This window comes from Babylonia areolata, chromosome 7, assembly GCF_041734735.1.
Source record: "Babylonia areolata isolate BAREFJ2019XMU chromosome 7, ASM4173473v1, whole genome shotgun sequence".
NCBI lineage: Eukaryota > Metazoa > Mollusca > Gastropoda > Neogastropoda > Buccinidae > Babylonia > Babylonia areolata.
The window spans coordinates 48,657,318-48,665,544 of record NC_134882.1 but is presented as its reverse complement, the minus strand read 5'-3'; the positions used below and the strand labels follow the sequence as shown (position 1 = coordinate 48,665,544).

The following is an 8,227-nucleotide window of genomic DNA, read 5'->3' as shown; positions in this document are numbered from 1 at the left end:
TAGAGACACAGAGAGAGAGAGTGACAGAGAGAGACATGGACAGAGAGAGACAGACAGAGGAAGACAGAATGAGAGGTGATCAGAAGCCTGTTTGTTTTATCAACACATCGGAAATGTAAAAAGAAGTAATGACATATCTTTTGCTCTGTTTATCTAGGGGAGAAAAGTAGATCATACCCGATTTTACCCCGCAAAACGGAGTTGTGTCAGCTACTGGCATACGGTCACTGAGATATATGTTAACATGAACGCCAAAACAGGTCACGCAACCAAGTAGCACAAGCTTTTCCTCCCTGACGGCACGCACTGGTCCGTGCGAAACGCTTTGCCGCACCACACAATTGAGAGCAAACTCAAAGAAGGCCCGCTTGCACCCGGCCACTCAATGAAACGAACAGCGCGATATTGTACGGGTTTAGCACATAGCTCTGTTCTGTCTGTTTCTGTCTGTCTGTCACTCACTTTCTGTGTCTCTGGCTGGCCGTCTCGTTGACTCTTTCTGTCTGTTTATTTAGAGAGGGGTGAAACAAGCAGAGAGAAGCTGCATTGACTCGCTGAGGAGAAAAAGCGCTACACGCAAGCCAAATTCTGTAAACCAAACAGCATCTACATATATATATGTCCCACACTGATGCAGTAGAGATTGCCACTCCAGCATCGGTCTACACAGCCACAGCAGGAAGTGCAATGCCCGGCAGTGACTACATTTCCGGTGCAGCCATCGTCTCTCGAGACGGAAAGAGGCCGACGTGTTAGTCAGCTCGTTAGTTAGTCAGCCAGTGTTTTGAGACCTGCAACCACAAAGTACAGGAGGGAAATCTACTGGATTACAGACAATCACTGGCTTTCTGTCCTTGCCACAGCTTAGAGGTAAGTATGCAAACACACACACACACACACACACCACACACACACACACACACAGACACAGACACCACACACACACACACACACACACACAACACTGGGACCTAAGGGAAATAACTTTGATCACGTTTTCTCAGTGTCGCAGAAGACGTTTCAAGACTGGCACGTTTGTCGTCTGTTCGAAGCGGAGGTTTCTTTTGTGCCTAAATTCGAATGACTGAAGCACTCTTGTGAATGTAAAATCTTCCATTCAAATAATTGACATCAAACGTATTATACTGCCATGTGCTCCTTCTGACAGAAGTTTGAACAGGCGCAGAGGAACAGAAGAAACCCCACGAAAGTGTCTCGGCAGCCGCGTGCATGAAGTGCTTGGCGTCTGCTCGTCAGTGACTGAAAGGTAAGCTATAAGCGTCGGTTATGATTTGTTATACTAACAATGAGTAAGGTAATAATGATGAGTAATAGTAATGATACGAAGAAGGAGAAGAAGAAAAAGAAGACTGAAGAAGAATACATCGGAAAGCGCTTTCAAAACTGTCGAAGAGCTTTACAGTAACTGAGCATGACAGGTACAAACCACACGAGAACTCTCTCTCTCTCTCTCTCTCTCTCACACGAAAAAGTTTGCAAGCGCGTGCACTGACACATACATACACACGAGGGCGGCGCGCGCGCACAGTGACAATACACGCGAGCAAGCACGCACTGCACACACGCACATGCACGCAAATACGCACAGGCATGGATTAGTAATATCCCCTCCACCCAGTTCCACACATTATATCATTTTATGATAAGCAACTAATTTTTAACAGGTAGACAAAGAAACTTGCATGCAAGCAGACATACAGGCACGCAGCAGGCCAGTACGTGCACAGACTAAAAGGGACAGGCAAAATGGCATACATAGACAGATAGATAGACACATATACAGGTGTACAACCATATTGGTACACACAAATCTTACCTGACTACGTGTACGTAATAAAGAGAACGCAGCCATGCGGAACATGCTAGGGAAGGACTGGTTTAGTGACAGGTTGCGAGTCAGTTTTGGACGCCCGGTGCACATCTTTCATTATCGTCATGGTCCAACGCACAGCTGACTTTCACCGCCATACAGCGATTTGTTCCCAGTGGTAGCGCGCGCGCACACACACACACACACACACACACACACACACAACGGCACACACACACACACACACACACACACACACACACACACACACACACACACACACACACACACACACACACACACACACACCGTCACCCTTACTGCTTTCACATATCCTTCATACCCCAAAGGGTGTTAAACAGTTAAAATAATTTTGATTCTTGAAAAGTTGTTTAAAAATCAAAACTGGAATGCGGAGCAATAACGTTCTCGCCTCCATCCCAACTTATGTCCACAACGTGAAGAACACACATCCCAGTCTATGCAGTTCTTCTTGCACTGCTTCCACGGTGATTTTCACTTGTCATTTCCCATTCATGTCCGTGTCTGTGACGTACTTGTGTCAAAGTCTTCGGTGTCGGAAAATTCATCTTGTCTGTATTTGAACTGATTTTTTTTTTTTTTATAACCCTTGTACACAAGGTTATATTTCACTTGGATTTTGACATTTCACATAGTGTGATTCAACATTCAAAGAGCAAACATTGTCCATCAATGAACATTAAAAAATCAGCACCTTGTTGAGACAGAAGGGTTATTTTTTTAACTGTGATAAATTTTAAGTTAAAACAACAACAAAATCATCTGTCTAATGATCATGTGTAGAAGATGAATGAATAGATAGGCGATGGACAGACAGTGTTTATATTAATAAATAGATACATACACGAATGATTATGATAATATTTATAATAGTATGATAATAAGGATAACAATAACAAATAAAGAATTACAAGAAAAAAATATAAAAGTGAAAGTGATACCAAATGTCACATCATGGCATGTATTCATAATGACAAAGCTTCAAGGAGCACCAAAGTTTTTATGAAGTGTTATTGATTTTCATTTTGTTCGATGTTCTATTACCAACACAGAGTATGGTAGCCATTTCTTTAAAACAAAATCACAGTAACTCATTTCCATTGTGTGTACATGCTTTTCTAACTTGTATCTATGCTTGAGGTCAATGAGGAATGCTTGCAGATTTGGTTTTATTTGATTGATCCTACTCCCGTGTATAAAACATTTTGCCCACAATAACATTAAATCAAAAGTATCATCCGTTTTATTTTCACCATCAGTTCCAAACAGTGCCAATTCAAAGTTCAATGACAGTCGTTCACAGTTATGACATTTCTCTCTCAGTAACTTATTGAAGTCCTGCCAAAATGTTTGCGAAACTGCACAAAACCATAAATAATGTTGCACTGTGTCTTTTTCAAAATAACAAAACTTACATTTGTCATCATCAGCTACACCCATGTTTTTTAGAACAATATTTGACACTAAAATTTTATGACATAGTCTAAGCTGAAACCATATCACCTTTACTTCTTTGATTCTATTTATCTTTTTCAATGTTTTCTTCCGGTCAGTCTGAGTACCTAACCTATTTTCCCATTTCATTAAAGCTTTCATACAGAAAAAACAAAACAAAAAACAAAACAAACAAACAAACAAAAAAAACCACAACAAAAAACGTTTTTCTCCAAAATTATATCGTAATAAATCTGTGTTCCCTTCTTTACCTTACAAATGGTTTCTAACTATTACTATTCTTACTATTTTCATTGTTTTGATGACTCTCTAATACTACGTTTCTTTTTCTAGCGTATTCTTAGATTGATTGAATGCAACTAAGGTAATTTAGGTAATTCGTTCTTATTCCCCACTTCTTCAAAAAGCCTTCCTGCCTTAAATCTGACAGTTCTCATCCAGAATATCACGCACGTAAAATGCCTTTTTTGCTATTCAGTTTTTAAAGTGAAAAGGATTTTTGTCGATTCTAAATTTAGCATCGAGAAAGATAGGTTCAGCTAATAACTCTTTGTTATTATCCTGTTCAGTGTGTGTGTTGAAATTGTCATAAGCCTTCATAGCGCCTTTCAAAAAGTTATAATTATCTTTTAAGAACCTCTTGGAGCCATAACAGTTTAACATAGCTATTTCCGCGCAAGTGGTTTGTATTATTCTTTTCCATTTGAAATTTCCTACAAAGAGTTTCTTTCCCCAAGACAGTTTCAGTGCTTGTATAAATGCGTTTATGTTTGGTAATCCAATGCCCCCATTTTCAGTACTGTGAACTGAGTGAATTCGTTTTATTTTGTCCGGCTTCATGTCCCATACAAATTCCAAACACCTATTCTGATGCTTTTTAATTTCACTGTCTGGTGGGTTTAGTAGCAACATCCACAGTTACACTCCCTTTGAAAGTATGAGGGATTTTAATATGGCTACCCTTCCTAGTGGTGTACACGATCGTTTGGACCAAATTTTGAATAAATTTCTAACTTCCATTAATTTGTCTTCTGCGTTAGATTCTGTCAAGTGTAATAGATCATTCACAAACCAAAGACCGAGGATTTTAAATTTCATAGGATTCCAGTTCATACGTATTTCTGTTAAATAATTTACATTTGAATTCTTATTTCTACCTAACCATACATTAACTGTTTTTTCCCACATTTAATTTTAAACTTTTGAAATTTCTTCAAAAGAATTTAATGTATCAAATAACTTTTTGTAAGATTTTCTATCTTTTTTTCCTTTTTTGTCCCTTATTATCTTTTTGATTTTGAAATAAAATTGATTGTTCAGTAATATGGCTACTCCTCTCGATCTACTGTTATTCGAGGAAAATACACATTCATAACGCCATTCAGTTCTAATCTGTTGCTCTAATTTCTTAGTGAAGTGTGTATCCTGTAATAAATACACTGAACAGTTTTTTTCTGTCTTAAAGGTTGAAATACATCTCTTCTTTCTTGGAAGATACCTCGACCTTGGCAGTTGAGAGATGATATTACGAAGCTACTCACTGCTAGGTAGCTTGTCTGGTATAATACTGATGCTTCGTATTTTCATTGTGTATTTTTCAGATATGCCGTGTTTATCCTTATCGTGACGTAAAGCATAAGTTTGACAAAAAGAAATATTATCAAATATAAACTGTGAAACGTACGTAACTTGGAAAAATAAGAAGAAAGTATATTGAAAGTGAAAAAACATTCTTCTGCGGATGGGTTTCGCTGGGCATTTAGCACATGGAAACACAAGTACTGTCGTGGATACCCCAAAAACAGATTTGAAGAAAAATCACCATCGTCATCCGTGAATTAGTAACATATACATAAACCAGTTCACCGATGCACTGTTACTTACGTATACATGTAGAAGTCATAGACCACATGGACTGAAGTAAACCCTTGTAACTTTCTCCGGAGACATAAATATTGCAGGAAGAAAAACAACAACAACAACAAACACAAAGTAGCAATACAGCTTCTATTTCTTTTTTTTTTTCAAATATCTACATATATTCCAAAAAGACAACACCGAAAAGCAAACCAGAAAGGAAATGTGGTCTTCGCAGCGATCAACCAAGGGCCGCAACACTCCCCAACCTTCCCCCTCGCCAATGTACTGCCCCCCCCCTCCCCCCCTCCCTCTTCCCCTCCCCCGCCCCGCAGTGGACAGCAGAGGGGGGCGGGGAAAATCAGTGCTTGTGCGCGACAAAAAAAAAAAAAAAAAAAAAAAAAAAATCAAAAAACAATGAAACAACAACAACAAAAAACCCGTGCACTTCGTGACCAGATGAGAGCACCTAAGCTGATTCATGACACCAATCTGTCCTCCATGTACTCATCCATCCAAACCTATGTCCTTGGATTTTTCGTTATCGGTACAACTGTACTTTTAGCATAAAAACTGTGTGCATTTCTGTATGTTTGTAGACTGGTATTTTGCTCCATGTTAACGCTATCGTAAACCCGCGGAGTATTGCATATTGTTACGCACACGCAACCGCTGATAATACTCATGTGCATGTTAAGAAAGAAAAAAAAATCATTAAAGTGACAACAGCAAGTTTACTAGCAATGTATTTGGAGTGATGCATCGCATTAACAACAACACGTGTTTATCAACATCATCAAGACATACACAAAAAGTACGTCATTAATTATAGTGGTTTTAGCTGTCTAATTGAAACCAGTTTCAGTTTCACTGTCTGAAGGAGGTGCCACCGCGCTAGGACAAATCCATACACGTCACACCACGTCCGCCAGGCAGATGCCCAACCCAACGCGCCTGAATGCATGATACATATATATATATATATATATATATATATATATATATATATATATATATATATATATATATATATATCTATCTTTGCTATGACCTGATTTGACGCTGTGACAATCAAGAATGACAAAATGTTCACAGACACACGCACACTCATCACCCCTGCCCCCCGCCGCACACACACACACTGATGCACGCACATGCTCACTCACCCACAGGCACGCACACCGACACACCCACACAGTCGCACGCACGCATGTGAACACCCTCACACACACACACACACACAAAACAAAACAAAACACAAACACACACACACACACACACACACACACACACACACTTGCGCACACACACACGCATGCTCGCATGCACACACAATACATACCCACAAAATATGAAGAAAAAAACAAAACAAAATCACAATTATCGATTCTAGAACATTTCCAATAGTTCACCCAAAGCGCACAATTGGCTTCATGACACAAATACCAAGAAAGAGAGAGAGAGAGAGAAGTTGAAATGAACGCGATACCATCAGTAGGTTTCAGTATTCATGTATCAATTACACACGACGCACATACCGATTTCACACATTACACGTACCTCTTCCGACTCTGTTATTCACATTGAGTCAAACTGTATTCATTCAGAATTCAGTCTTCAGTTGTCTTCTCCATCACACTCTGCCACACCCAAACACATGCTTCCTTAAAAATAACACTAACGATAAAATAAAGAAATGAATAAGTTCGAAAGAAAACACACACACACACACACACACACACACACAAAACAAAACACTTGAAATCACGAAAGTGAGAGCAGCCAGCTGACCAACAGTGTATATGGAGATACGGACTGATACCTCACCTATAGTCAGTCTATATTATGTCGCCGTTGTTGACATTTTTGACTCACTTGTATAAACAAAGTGAGTATGTTTTAACCCGGTGTTCGGTTGTCTGTATGTGTGTGTGCGTGTGTCCGTGTGTCTGTGTGTCCTTGGTAAACTTTAACATTGACATTTTCTCTGCAAATACTTTGTCAGTTGACACCAAATTTGGCACAAAAATAGGAAAAAATCAGTTCTTTCCATTCATCTTGTTTAAAACAATATTGCACCTCTGGGATGGGCACAAAAAAAAGAAGAAAAAAAAGAAGCCTAATTATATGCAAACTGCATTTACTGTTATATTTATATTTTTTGTATTCTCTAAACTTGGCACTTTGACCTCTTATTCTGACACAACAACAAGAGGAGTCATTATTGTCTTCTTTTTTTGTTGTTGTTCAAACAGGAACTTCTTTTGCTAAGCATGGATTTTTATTTATTTTGCAAACGTTTTGATGCAGATAGTAAAAAAGGGAAATTACTCTGTAATTAATGCTAGGGACTTAATTTATCACAAGTGAGTCGAAGGCCTTGCCTCTCTTGTTTTTTATGCGCCTTTGCCCACCGATCTAGAATTCAGATGATGTTAAAAAAAAACATATCGGCGAAATTGTCGAGGGCTTGTATACACCTTTGCAATGTCGTAATGACAATCGGATAATTAGATAACGCGCTCCTAATTAATTTTGGAGAGAGTTTGGAAAGGCGACTGCGGCCCCTGAACTGATGTATTGATCGGCGCACAGAGGCGCCGTGGCAAAATCAGGCGTTGGACTTCAGATCACCAGTGATCACTGTTGGAGGCCCCCTTTCGGCTTGGTGTTGTGTCCATGGGGAAAGCAGGGGTGTTGGTTTTTCCCTTTTCCTTCCTCCATCTGGGTGTGAAGAGGCACCTGACTTCGGTGAGAACACGGTTAAACTGGCGGGTGGAGAGGAATAGGTCTCGCTTTCCTTTGCCGAACCCTAAACACAGTGGACATGAATTCACTGCTGCAATGGCCGTAAAAAGCTATTGCACCTTAACCTTTTCACCATTGTGTGAGTTTTTATTTCAAGAGGACGCTTGCTCTGTCTGGCTCTGTTATCAATAGGGAGACATAGTAGTCTGTTTCATGGAGTCCTGTTCTGCACATGTTGAACCAGAACCACGTAATACAGCTGAATTTATTCGAAACAAGTGCAGGGTTTCTGCT

The 8,227-nt window shown here is 39.5% G+C and overlaps 1 protein-coding gene across 3 annotated transcripts in view; it reads left to right on the top strand.

Moving 5' to 3' along the window:
• The first annotated feature begins 535 nt into the window (after nucleotides 1-535).
• LOC143284287 (alkaline phosphatase-like) overlaps nucleotides 536-8,227 on the top strand; it is a 29,348-nt gene continuing 21,656 nt past the window's right edge. The window contains exons 1-2 of one of the 3 annotated variants that reach the window (XM_076590986.1): nucleotides 536-870; nucleotides 1,181-1,267. The gene's annotated coding sequence lies outside the window, so the exon portion shown is untranslated. Of the gene's footprint in view, nucleotides 871-1,168; nucleotides 1,268-8,227 lie in introns of all 3 variants that reach the window. The other 2 variants (XM_076590985.1, XM_076590984.1) reach the window with 2 other exon arrangements.